The following is a 12,442-nucleotide window of genomic DNA, read 5'->3' as shown; positions in this document are numbered from 1 at the left end:
GCAACGGTATAATTTCTCAAAAATGACATACATTCCCATGTAAATGGTAAATAAACATGATATAGATGAATAAAATGATAATTTTCAAGCTTCTAATTAAATATATATAAAATTTAGAAACATTCAAAATCAACAAGATAGTTCCATTTGGTACGTTGCCATGGCAACGGCTTGTTTTTCCCCAGAAAAATAAAATTTTGATTAAAAAAACGTTGTAGAATATGATTTATCTTTAATTTCCCCTAATTTTACAGTGTTAAACAAAGATATTTTGGTTGCTAGATGTATAAATTATATCTCAAGCCATTGCCATGGCAACCAAATAACAACTGATTTACAAAAATAACATGGCTGACAAGACAATGGGCAGGAGGAAAAATCAACTGGAATTGACTTAATCTGTATGCTTTAGTTTTGACCCCCTCATTTGAACCAAAACTACAGAAAGTGTTCTGCAGGAGTTCTTTATAAAGATAAAACTTTATGTTGCATTGGTAATGCTTGAATTAAATTTAAAAAAACAATGTTGCAAAGATCCCGTTGCCATGGCAACAGCTTATTTCCCTCTAGAAAAGTAAAAATATTGATAAAAATGTAGAATACATGTATGATCATCAGTCCATTTTCAATCATATTTGAGGTACTAATCGGGATATGCTTGTGATTAAATTTATAAACATAACATCTTAAGCCATTGCCATGGCAACCAGATAACATCTAATTAAAAACAACAACAACAGGGATGACAAGACAATGGACAGGTGAAAAGTACAATGAAAATTAACTTATATGTACATGCATAAGGTTTGACCTACTCAATTTATTTAGGGGAAATAATACAGTGAGTGTTCTGCATGAACTAATTGGAATGATGCAGATTGATGTTGCCTTAGTAATACTTGAATTCAACGATACATATAAATGTTGCAAATGACCTGTTGCCATAGCAACGGCTCATTTACCAAAGAAAAGTACTAGTTTTGATAAAAATGTAGAATACATGTACATGTATGATCATCATTCCATTTTCAATCATTTTTAGGTGCTAATCGGGATATGCTTGTGACTAAATTTATAAATATAACATCTTAAGTCATTGCCATGGCAACCAGATAACATCTAATTAAAAACAACAACAACAGTGATGACAAGGTTATGGAAAGGTGAAAAGTACAATAAAAATTAACTTATATGTACATGCATAAGGTTTGACCTACTCAATTAATTTAGGAAAATAATACAGTGAGTGTTCTGCATGAACTAATTGGAATGATACAGATCGATGTTGCCTTGGTAATACTTGAATCAAATAAAAAGAAACAATGTTGCAAAGAACCCGTTGCCATGGCAACAGCTTATTTCCCTCTAGAAAGGAAACAAATGATAAAAATGTAGAATACATGTATGATCATCATTCCATTTTCAATAACTTTTTTAAGTACTAATCGAGATATGTTTGTGACTAAATTTATAAATATAAAATCTTAAGTCATTGCCATGGCAACCAGATAACATCTAATTTAAAAACAACAACAGGGATTACAAGGTTATGGATAGGTGAAAAGTACAATAAAAATTAACTTATATATACATGCGTAAGGTTTGACCTCATCAATTAATTTAGGGGAAATGATACAGTGAGTGTTCTGCATGAACTAATTGGAATGATTCAGATTGATGTTGCCTTGGTAATACTTGAATTCAAGGATAAAAATCAATGTTGCAAATGGCCTGTTGCCATAGCAACGGATCATTTAGTACCAATTTTTATTAAAAAAGGACTATAGAATCTTATTTTTCTTGCATTTCCCCTAATCTTAGTGTGTTAAACATCGATATGTTTGGTGCAAAATGTTTGAATAACATCTAAAGCTATTGACATGACAACCAAATAATATCTAATTTACAAAAATATTCATTTGGATGACAATATCATGGGCAGGTGGAAAATACAATATAACTCAATGTGTGAAAGGTTTGGCCAGTCATTTGATTTTGGACAAAAAATTTACTAAGTATTCCGCATGAGTTCATTAGAATAATAAATTGATGTTGCCTTGGTAATACTTGAATTTAATGATAAATATTAGTAATTCAAATGTTAGTAATTCAAATGTTCCCCTCCTCCTAGAAAAGTATAAGCAACTTTGATAAACAAGAACATGGTAAAATTTGATTTTTCTTTCATTTCACCTAATTTTAGGGTGCTAAGCATATATATGCTTGTTGTTGATATGTAGAAAACATCTTCAGCCATTGAGATTAAGATGTAATTTATAAATACAAAAAAATTACTGTTGAAATGATAATGGTCAGGTGGAATGTAAAATAAAATTTTACTTAATCTACATAATGTTTGAACAGTCATTAAGTTTTGAACAAAAATTACAGTGAGTGTTCTGCATGAGTACAATAGCATGATAAAACTGATGCTTCCTTGGTAACGGTTGAACTTAATGATATCAATGTTTGCAAATGTGTGTTCGGTTGCCATGGCAACGGATCATTTTTCCTCCAGAAAAGACCATCTTTGATTAAAGAAATACCTAGTAGAATCTTATATTTCATTTATTTTTACTAAAGTTAGGGTGCCAAAGATACACGTACATTTTTGTTGTTTATAAATAACATATTGAGGCATTAATATTGCAATAACATAACATTTAATTTACCCAAAAAAATTATAGCTGACAAAATAATGGACAGACGGAAAATACAATAAAATTAACTTAATATGTAGAAGATTGGACCTGCTCTTTTACATGTAATTTTGAACAAGAGTAACATTAAGTGTTATGCATTGTTCCATTAGGTTGAAAAAAAATACTTATGTTTTGGTAATGCTGAACATAAAGATGAATATCAATGTTGCAAATGGCTCCAGAAAAGTACAAATTTCGATAAAAATATGTTTATTTATTCATTTTTTCCCCTTTTAGGGGGGTGCTGAACATAAAAATGCTAAATGATAAGCACAATCTACTTTCATTATACATGGCATCGAAATAAGAGTTTTGTGGGCTCAAATAAATGCCCGAAACACGATGCTGGACAATTTCGTTCAAAGTATTCGCAGGCGGCCATTTTGAAGAAAGCGTCTTGGGGTGATATGTGTTTTAAAGCTGTTCAACATATCAATATATAAGGGGATTATAGGGGTTGATAACTCAAAATCTTAGGTCTATGTAAGGAGTCGACATGGTCTTGATATCCAAATCAAGGTAAATACAGTAAATCATCTTTTACATGGAGATCATTGAAATCATGCCTTGTCTGACTGTTTTAGCATACTTGGCTTGAAATATGATAGCAAAGCACTATTAAGCATCATCTGCCAGGATATGCCTATTTCCTGCATATAAATATCAGAAAATTGTTACTTTTTGAAAATTCCCATCATTTTTTTTTTAATTCCTGAAAATTGCCAAAAATTTAAAAAATTCCCACAAAGTCAAATTTATTCCCATGGAAAGTTTCCATCAGGAAAATTCCCAGTAATTTAGCAACCCTTCTCCCCCCCAAAAAAAATCATTACTAAAAAAATAAAGAGAAAGTGAGAGATGGGTGAAATATTATTTTACGAATAATGTACCCAAAATGAAAAACAAAATGAAATTTTTTGCTCTGTCGCTGGCTCGGTGAGAACATTTTAAAGTAAATTTTGCTCGATACGTCATATCTGGCCCCCTCAAAATTACACTGCTGATTTTGACGAAGAAAATTTTGTAATACTGTGATAATTTTTAAAGTAACGTTTGAATCTATTCAACACGAAGTTTAATCTATTCACTGGTTATTTTACATGAAAAGTAGACTGGTCAAATACGATAAAAATGCCCTTACTGGTTGAAAGGTTAAAAATAATTTAAGCACTCAAGGGTGTTCCAAGATGATGCCCTCACTGGCTGCCGTGAGCTAAAAATCCACAATTTATCCATTACTTGATAAAATGGCTTTAATTTGGTTTCTATTCATTGGATTTAAGGATCAAGTAGTACATTTGGCCAAATACAAGGACAGCCAGTGGTTTGGAATGTCCAAAAATCCAAGATGGCTTCGAAAAATTGAATCTAGAATGGTTGCTGATACCTAAAGCGTACATAGCTCATTTCATATTGGCCTAGAGGATGATATATTGGTGTCTAAATCATTGGTTTCAAGAGTCTAACAATATTAGGACAAGTTACAATGACAGGTGTGTTTGAAAATCCAATATGGCTTCCAAAAACTATTCTAAAACGGTTGCTGATACTTGAAAATGGAATAGCTCCTTTTATATTCGCTTGTGAGATATGATTTTGGTTTTGAAACCATAGCTTCAAGAGTCAAATAATAAATTAGGATATAGTTTGCTCAATATCTGTCTGGGGAATATGATTTGTTATTTCAAGGGTCAATACATAAGGACAAGCTACATGGACAGTCAGTGGTCTAGTATGTCCACATTTCAAAGATGGCTTACAAAAAAAGTTTTGTAAAACCATATCTAATGTTACTTACAAATAAACATTGGTTGTTCAATATCTGTCTGGGGAATATTATGTTGCTGTCTAAACCATAGTTTAAAGGGTCGTGTAATGCATTAAGACAAGTTACAAGGACAGTCATTGGTCTGGTATGTAAAAAAAACGCAAGGTGACTTACAAAAATGGGGTCTAAAATTGACTGTTTTTAATCAAATCTGACGTAGATCATTCTATATCCGCCTGTGAAATGTGATTCTGGTGTCTAAAGCATAGTTACAAGAGTCAAATAATAAATTAGGACATAGTTTGTTCAATATCTGTCTGGGGAATATGATCTTGATGTCTCAACCATTATCATAAAACCATTTTTTAATGCATTAGAACAAGTTACAAGGACAATCAATGGAATGATATGTTAAAAATCCAAGATGGCCTCCAAAATTGGGTCTAAATTGACTGTTGTTACTTAAAAATGGACATATAGTTCATTACTAATACACATTGGGGATATGATTTTGGTGTCTACAGAAGTGTTTCAAGGGTCAACTAATACTGTACATTGTGTCCAGTTGAACAGACAGTCAGGCGTCAATATTGTGTCCAAAAATTCCAAGATTGTTTGAAAATGGGGGTTTTAATGTTACTTAAAAGTGGACAAAGTACATTAAATACAAATTGGGATGTTGTTTTGGTGTCTACACTAGGATTTCAAGGATCAAATAATACGTTGGGACTGGTTACAATGATGTATAATTGTCCATTTTGCCTGAAAATCCAAGATGGCTTCCATAAATAGATTCTAAAATGGCGACTGTTACTTTGAAGTGGATATGATATCCACTTGTGAGAATCTACCTTGGATTTTGGACAAAATTGAAAACTAACCATCCTTGTTACTTGTCCTAATGTAATAATGGACCCTTCATACCACAGTGTAGACACCAAATTGTTTCTTACAGGTTTCTGATAATTTTTGAGTGATAGAAGTCATTTTGGATGCCATTTCGGAAAACCCTCTTGGATTTTTAGGCAAAATGGACAACTGGATATCATTGTAACAAGTCTAAACGTATCTTTTAAAACTTGAAACCAAAGTGTGAACACCAAAATCAGTTTTCCTTGGTGGATTTAAATGAACTATGTCAATTTTTAAGCAACAGGCTCCAATTCAATAGACTCCGATTGTTTGAAGCCATCTTGGATGTTGGAACATACTGGATTACTAACTGTCCTTGTGTCCTTGTAACTTGTTCCAATGTACATGATGTATTTACTGACTTTTAAAACCATGATTTAGATATCAAAATAATATGCACTTGGCAGATATTACACGAAATATGTCCATTTGTTAGTAACAGGGGCTATTCTATATTCCATTTTTGGAAGCCACCTTGGATTTTTGGACATACTTGAACACTAACTGTTCTTGTAACTTGTCCTTATGTATAATTTGACACATTTCACTATGGCATAAACTTATTCCAGGATATTAAAGAAACTACGTTTTTTAATGCAGCAACAGCAATTTTAGACTCCATTTTCAAAGCCATCTTGGATTACTTTTAATATACAGGACAACTGACTGTCCGTGTAACTTGTCATAATGTATTACTTGACCATTGAAACCATGGTCTAGACACGAAATCATATAATCATCCCAGACGGATATGAAGTGAGCTATGTCCATTTATATATCAACAGCCGTTTTAAACTCCATTTTTGGAAGCCGTCTCAAGGTCTTGGACACATCAGACCACTACCATGACTACAGTTTTTCTAATCAAAACTGGTACTTTTCTTGGGAAAATGAGCAGTTGCTATGACAACAGATCATTTGCAACATTGATATTTATCATTGAATTCAAGTATTACCAAAGCATCATCAATGTTTATCATTCTAATTAGTTCATGCAGAACACTCATTGTATTGTTTCCCCTAGATTGAGGTCAAACCTTATGCATGCACATTAAGTGAAATTTTCACCTGTCCATAGTCTCCATACTCTTGTCATCCATGTTGTTTTTGAAAAAAATAGATGTTATCGGGTTGCCATGGCAATGGCTTAAGATGTTATATTTATAAATCTAGTCACAAACATATCTTGATCAGTACCTTAAAACAAGTGAAAATGGAAAGATGATCATACATGTCTGTATTCTACATTTTTATCAATATATTTACCTTTCTACAGGGAAATAAGCTGTTGCCAAGGCAACGAGCCCTTTGCAACATTTTAAAAAGAATTTAATTCAAGCGTAACCAAGGCAACATAATTTTTTTATCTTTCTAAAGAACTCCTGCAGAACTCATTCTATACTTTATGTTCCAATGAGGGGTTCAAAACTTAAGCATATACAGAATAATTATAATTGTATTTTCCACCTGTCCATTGTGTTGTCAACCATGTTTTTTTTTCAAATTAGATGTAATTTGGTTGCCATGACAATGGCTTCAGATATTATTTGTATGTTAACAGCAAACATATCAATTCTTATCACAAAATTAGGAGAAATGAAAGAAAAATCAGAGTCTATAGTCATTTTTCTAATCAAAACTGGTACTTTTCTTGTGTAAATGAGCCGTTGCTATGGCAACAGGTCATTTGCAACATTGATATTTATCGTGGAATTCAAGTATTGCTAAGGCAACATCAATGTTGGACATTCTAATTAGTTCATGCAAAACACTCACTTTGTTATTTCCCCTAAATTAATTGAGTAGGTCAAACCTTATGCATAAAAGTTATTTTCATTGTATTATTCACCTATCCATAACCTTGTCACCCCCGTTTTGTTGTTTTTTAAATTGAATGTTATCTGGTTGCCATGGCAATGACTTAAGATGTTTTATATATATAAATTTAGTCACAAACATATATCGATTAGTACTTAAAAAATTATTGAAAATGGAATGATGATCATACATGTATTCTACATTTTTATCAATATTTTTACCTTTCTAGAGGGAAATAAGCTATTGCCATGGCAACGGGTTCTTTGCAACATTGTTTCTTTTTATTTGATTCAAGTATTACCAAGGCAACATCGATCTGTATCATTCCAATTAGTTCATGCAGAACACTCACTGTATTATTTCCCTAAATTAATTGAGTAGGTCAAACCTTATGCATGTACATATAAGTTAATTTTCATTGTACTTTTCACCTTTCCATAACCTTGTCATTCCTGTTGTTGTTGTTTTTAATTAGATGTTATCTGGTTGCCATGGCAATGACTTAAGATGTTATATTTATAAATTTAGTCAAAAGCATATCCCGATTAGTACCTCAAATATGATTGAAAATGGACTGATGATCATACATGTATTCTACATTTTTATCAATATTTTTACCTTTCTAGAGGGAAATAAGCTGTTGCCATGGCAACGGGTTCTTTGCAACATTGTTTTTTTTAATTTAATTCAAGCATTACCAATGCAACATAAAGTTTTATCTTTATAAAGAACTCCCGCAGAACACTTTCTGTATTTTTGGTTCAAATGAGGGGGTCAAAACTAAAGCATATACATATAAAGTCAATTCCAGTTGATTTTTCCACCTGCCCATTGTCTTGTCAACCATGTTATTTTTGTAAATCAGTTGTTATTTGGTTGCCATGGCAATGGCTTGAGATATGATTTATACATCTAGCAACCAAAATATCTTTGTTTAACACTGTAAAATTAGGGAAAATTAAAGATAAATCATATTCTACAACGTTTTTTTAATCAAAATTTTATTTTTCTGGGGAAAAACAAGCCGTTGCCATGGCAACGGACCAATTGGAACTATCTTGTTGATTTTGAATGTTTCTAAATTTTATATATATTCAATTGGAAGCTTGAAAGTTATCATTTTATTCATCTATATCATGTTTATTTACCATTTACATGGGAATGTGTGTCATTTTTGAGAAATTATTCCGTTGCCATGGCAACGGCCGAAAATGGCATTTTAAAATTTACCTCCCATCTTTAAAATAAATCTTACGGCATATACTAATACTTGTGAAAGTTTCATGCTTTAGTCAAATTTTGCACAATTCTTGTGATTTTTGGAGCTTATCCGCTCTACTAATAGGAAAAGATAGAGAGAGATGGGAGAAAAAAAAAGAGAGAGGGAGGGGAGGGGGTAAGGTGTACAGATTCATATAGATTACATACATGGTAATAATAACATTTTTACCAGGGTAGCCACTTCAGAATGGGCAACTGCTCTACTAGCGGGCCCTTCATAACGTGAAATAACACTGAAAACTCCCTTTGTGCATGTTCGAACCAACGAACGTAGAGGGCAGCAACACACAAGCGTGTTGCTCTAAGGAAGGTCAACTCGATACGCGCATGCAACTGAGCTGCGCGCATATTTTATTGTTCATGACAACGAAATCAAATGCAATCAAATACAACAACAAATTAGTAGTGATCAAGAAACGAATATGAAAGAATATGACTACAACGATATCAAAGATAACATTAAAAAATATGTTGAAGGATATACATAAATATGAAAATATACTTTGATATTTAAAACTTTACAAATGCAAGTTTCAGGAAACTAAAATCATTACCAAATCGGTGATTGTTGTTATCAGCGATTTCACCAGACGGCTGAATTAGGTGATTTGCGCCGAGACGATTTTGTGACCACTCGCAAAGCATTTCGGGATTGAATATGTCCCCCTTATTTTCTCTGGGCTCTTCGCTGAACCATCATCATTCTATGCATAAGCTACATTATGCTCCGTCGTCTGCTTAGATTTCAACCCCCTAGTCTAGCACTGGTACTTGTTCTGCTAGGCGTCGATCAGCATTTATCTGCAGTCCATATAGGCCGTGACTCATTTATTTATTTATTTATTAGAGCAGCCGGGCAGCAATGCCAATGGGTATGAAAAAAATAATTCACGTATCTATCAGTAGTATGTTATCATTTCTTTTCACCATTTTCCCCAAAACTTATAAATTTAGAAATACATTCCAATCAGTAATAAGTGAAGTCTACATCTAACCTAGATCTTGATCATGTTGATCGATAAACCAAAAGCTTCAGTCTCTGTATTTTGGTTGCTCTGCTGAACTGCGCTGGCTCACTCACCGATGGAGATTATAGTAAAATGTCAGAAATTGTTGAATAAATCCCCAGAAACGACGGTTATTCCTGTCTAGTTGATCGATAGACCCAAGTCTAAAGATCTAACTTTATTTGTCTAACTAGACAAATGCTCTGACCAGTCTCGATCTGTTTGTTGAAGATGTTGTTCCACACTGGATATCTAAGTAGATCTAGAATATATATAGATCTAGCACGACTTGTTGGTATGAGATAGTCTATGCAACAATAAAAAATACTAAAATAATAATAAACTCAAAACAGATGAATTCCACATTGTCTTTATAGTATAGGACGCCTAAATCTAGACCATTTGAGGGTTGGTCCATGCAAGCTAAGTTTGGTTCAATTAAGGCCAGCCTGCATGGGCTAGCCGCTAGTTATGATTTTTTTAGTCCGTTAAATGCCTACAGGGTAAAGTCTAGATCTAGAACTAGAAGATTTAATGGTTGAAAAGTTACCGTTAGGCCTTACCGTTAGGCATGAAATCTTTAAAATTCAGTTAGAAAATGCATAAAAATAAAATCACGACGAGCTCAGTCACTTTGCTCTTTCACTTTCGAAATTTCTCCAAAAAAGTACGTGTTCTGCCAGCCAAGCCCAGGCCATGCAGGCCCAGGAAAATTTACCAATTCTTGCAATATGGCAAACAAATTATGTAAGTCTTTGATTGCACAGAATCAATGGTCAAATTAAGATATGGATGCTGTCAATCAAATCTACTTTCTGCCCAAAATCATAAATTAAGATGGTGTAAAATCTATCTAGCTCCCATTTCTTCTAGTCTAGGCCTAGATCTAAGTATAACTAAGGTCTAACGCAAAACGATGATGGCACTCTGCAAACGATGTAACATTGCAATCAATTTCCCAGAATTGGCTGATTTTTCTTAGAAATTATTGAAGAAAACCAGGGAAAATGTGAATAGGTGGCCGTTTATTCAAGCTTTAATTTGGCTTTGGAAGTTTGGTTGCTCAATGATTATCGACCTTCGACGCGACGCCAGCGCCTGGCTGTGCAGCTCAGCTGCAGCGCAGCGCGCAGCCAATGCAATGCATCCGATGCATGAGTTTTTTTTTCGCCGTCCATAGTCTCGGACTCGAAGTTGAAATTTAGACCCGGATTTCGGGGATTCGGCGCCTTGTATGAAGATTTAGACTTAAAAGTAAAATGCAAATTAAAATTTGAAATCTGACCTTGAACAATCATCGTTGATAAACATCAGCCCTGAAGCAATTGCACTTCAAATCAGACCAGGCAAATTAGACGTCATTGTGTATGTTGCTAGAAGATCTAAGACGAGTCGACTGAAGCCCCAGCGCATCATCAACGTTACTAGTAGCTACGCGACCGGCCCAGACTCGGCGCACCCAGGCCAGAAAATTGACCTCGATTATTACGGTAGTTGTCTATGCATTTATTAGTGGTGCAGCGAAATTCAGCAGAGGAAAATAAGAGATAAGAGGTATCCTCGTCATAGACTTAATATTCCAAAATGAGAAAAAAATGTCAAAATCATGATTATTTAAGCTAAATAATTTCTTTAAAAATAAAAGTAATATTTGTAATATTTCTACCTAGAATAACCGACCTAATAATTGTTCATTAAAAATATTAAAAATTAACAAATGAAAAAAAATCAACTCGACAAATTACCGAAAAGTACCCCTTATTTTTTAGAGTGGTCACAAAATTCGAGCGGAGTTGACCTTCCTTAGAGCAACACGCTTGTGTGTTGCTGCCCTCTACGTTCGTTGGTTCGAACCATCCCGCATTTCACCTTCCTGGTTTTATAACGGTAGTTAGATGAAATTGGTTTGTAAACATATGCGGTTTATGCAGATTTCCTTCATAAATTACGCTTAATTTAACGCGTATATGGCGCGTGTGTAAAACATGTCCAACGCTGATGCGCGCATTTGTCACAGTGCGCCAAATTGACGCCTGTTACCATGGTTAGATACGCTATTTTATTCATGAGTCCACTGTTTGAAGAGTGGACTCATGAATGAAATAGCGTTGATAACAACGGAAACAGGCGTCAATTTGGCGCACTGTGACAAAAGCGCGCATCAGGATTGGACATTTTTCATATACGCGCCCGATACGCGCTAAATTAAGCGTAATTTATACAGAAAATCTCCATAAACCGTGGACTCAACCGTGGGTTTTCAAAACCACCTTTGTGAATTCGGGCCTTAGGATACCTTTTGAGCACACAGCCTCTGTCGTGTGTGAGTGTGTGCGTGTGTGTGTGAGGGTGCGTGTGGGTGGGTAAGGTGTATGGATGTGTGTGTGTGTGTGGGTGGGTAAGGTGTATGGATGTGTGACATCCAGACACATTGGTGAAGCTATACGTTTGATAGATGATGTAATTTTTCACTGTAACAATTACTGTGAGGAAGAGATTTTCCTTATAGCAGTCGATTTCCAAAAGGCTTTTGACTCTGTCTCACATAACTTTCTTTTTAAAGTATTAGAAATATTTGGGTTTGGACAGTATTTTTGTTCTTGGGTTAAAACCATGTATAACGGAATTAGTAGTTGTGTTATGAATGGAGGTTTCTCCACTGGTTATTTTGATATTAAGAAAGGGTTAAGGCAGGGTGACCCACTTTCACCGTATCTGTTTTTGGTAGTTATAGAAACCATGGCTCACGCGCTTAGGAATGACAGTGTTATTAAAGGAGTGGAATTTGGTGATTCTGAAGTTCGACAAATTTTATATGCCGATGACATGACTTTGTTTGTTAGGAATGAAACATCAATTAAAAGAATACAGGACATATTCCAAGCTTTCCATGACTTAAGCGGTTTAAAGGTTAACATAGAAAAAACTAATATAATGAGGATAGGAAAAAACAG

At 34.0% G+C, this 12,442-nt stretch overlaps 1 protein-coding gene across 2 annotated transcripts in view; it reads left to right on the top strand.

The window, feature by feature from the left end:
- LOC121419326 (cyclic nucleotide-gated channel rod photoreceptor subunit alpha-like) overlaps nt 1–12,442 on the top strand; it is a 65,299-nt gene that overhangs the window by 29,507 nt on the left and 23,350 nt on the right. The gene's annotated exons all lie outside the window — the stretch shown is intronic.

The sequence above is a fragment of the Lytechinus variegatus genome, chromosome 7, assembly GCF_018143015.1.
Source record: "Lytechinus variegatus isolate NC3 chromosome 7, Lvar_3.0, whole genome shotgun sequence".
Classification (NCBI taxonomy): domain Eukaryota; kingdom Metazoa; phylum Echinodermata; class Echinoidea; order Temnopleuroida; family Toxopneustidae; genus Lytechinus; species Lytechinus variegatus.
The sequence above is the reverse complement of the archived record's forward strand: the minus strand, read 5'-3'. Positions and strand labels throughout refer to the sequence as shown.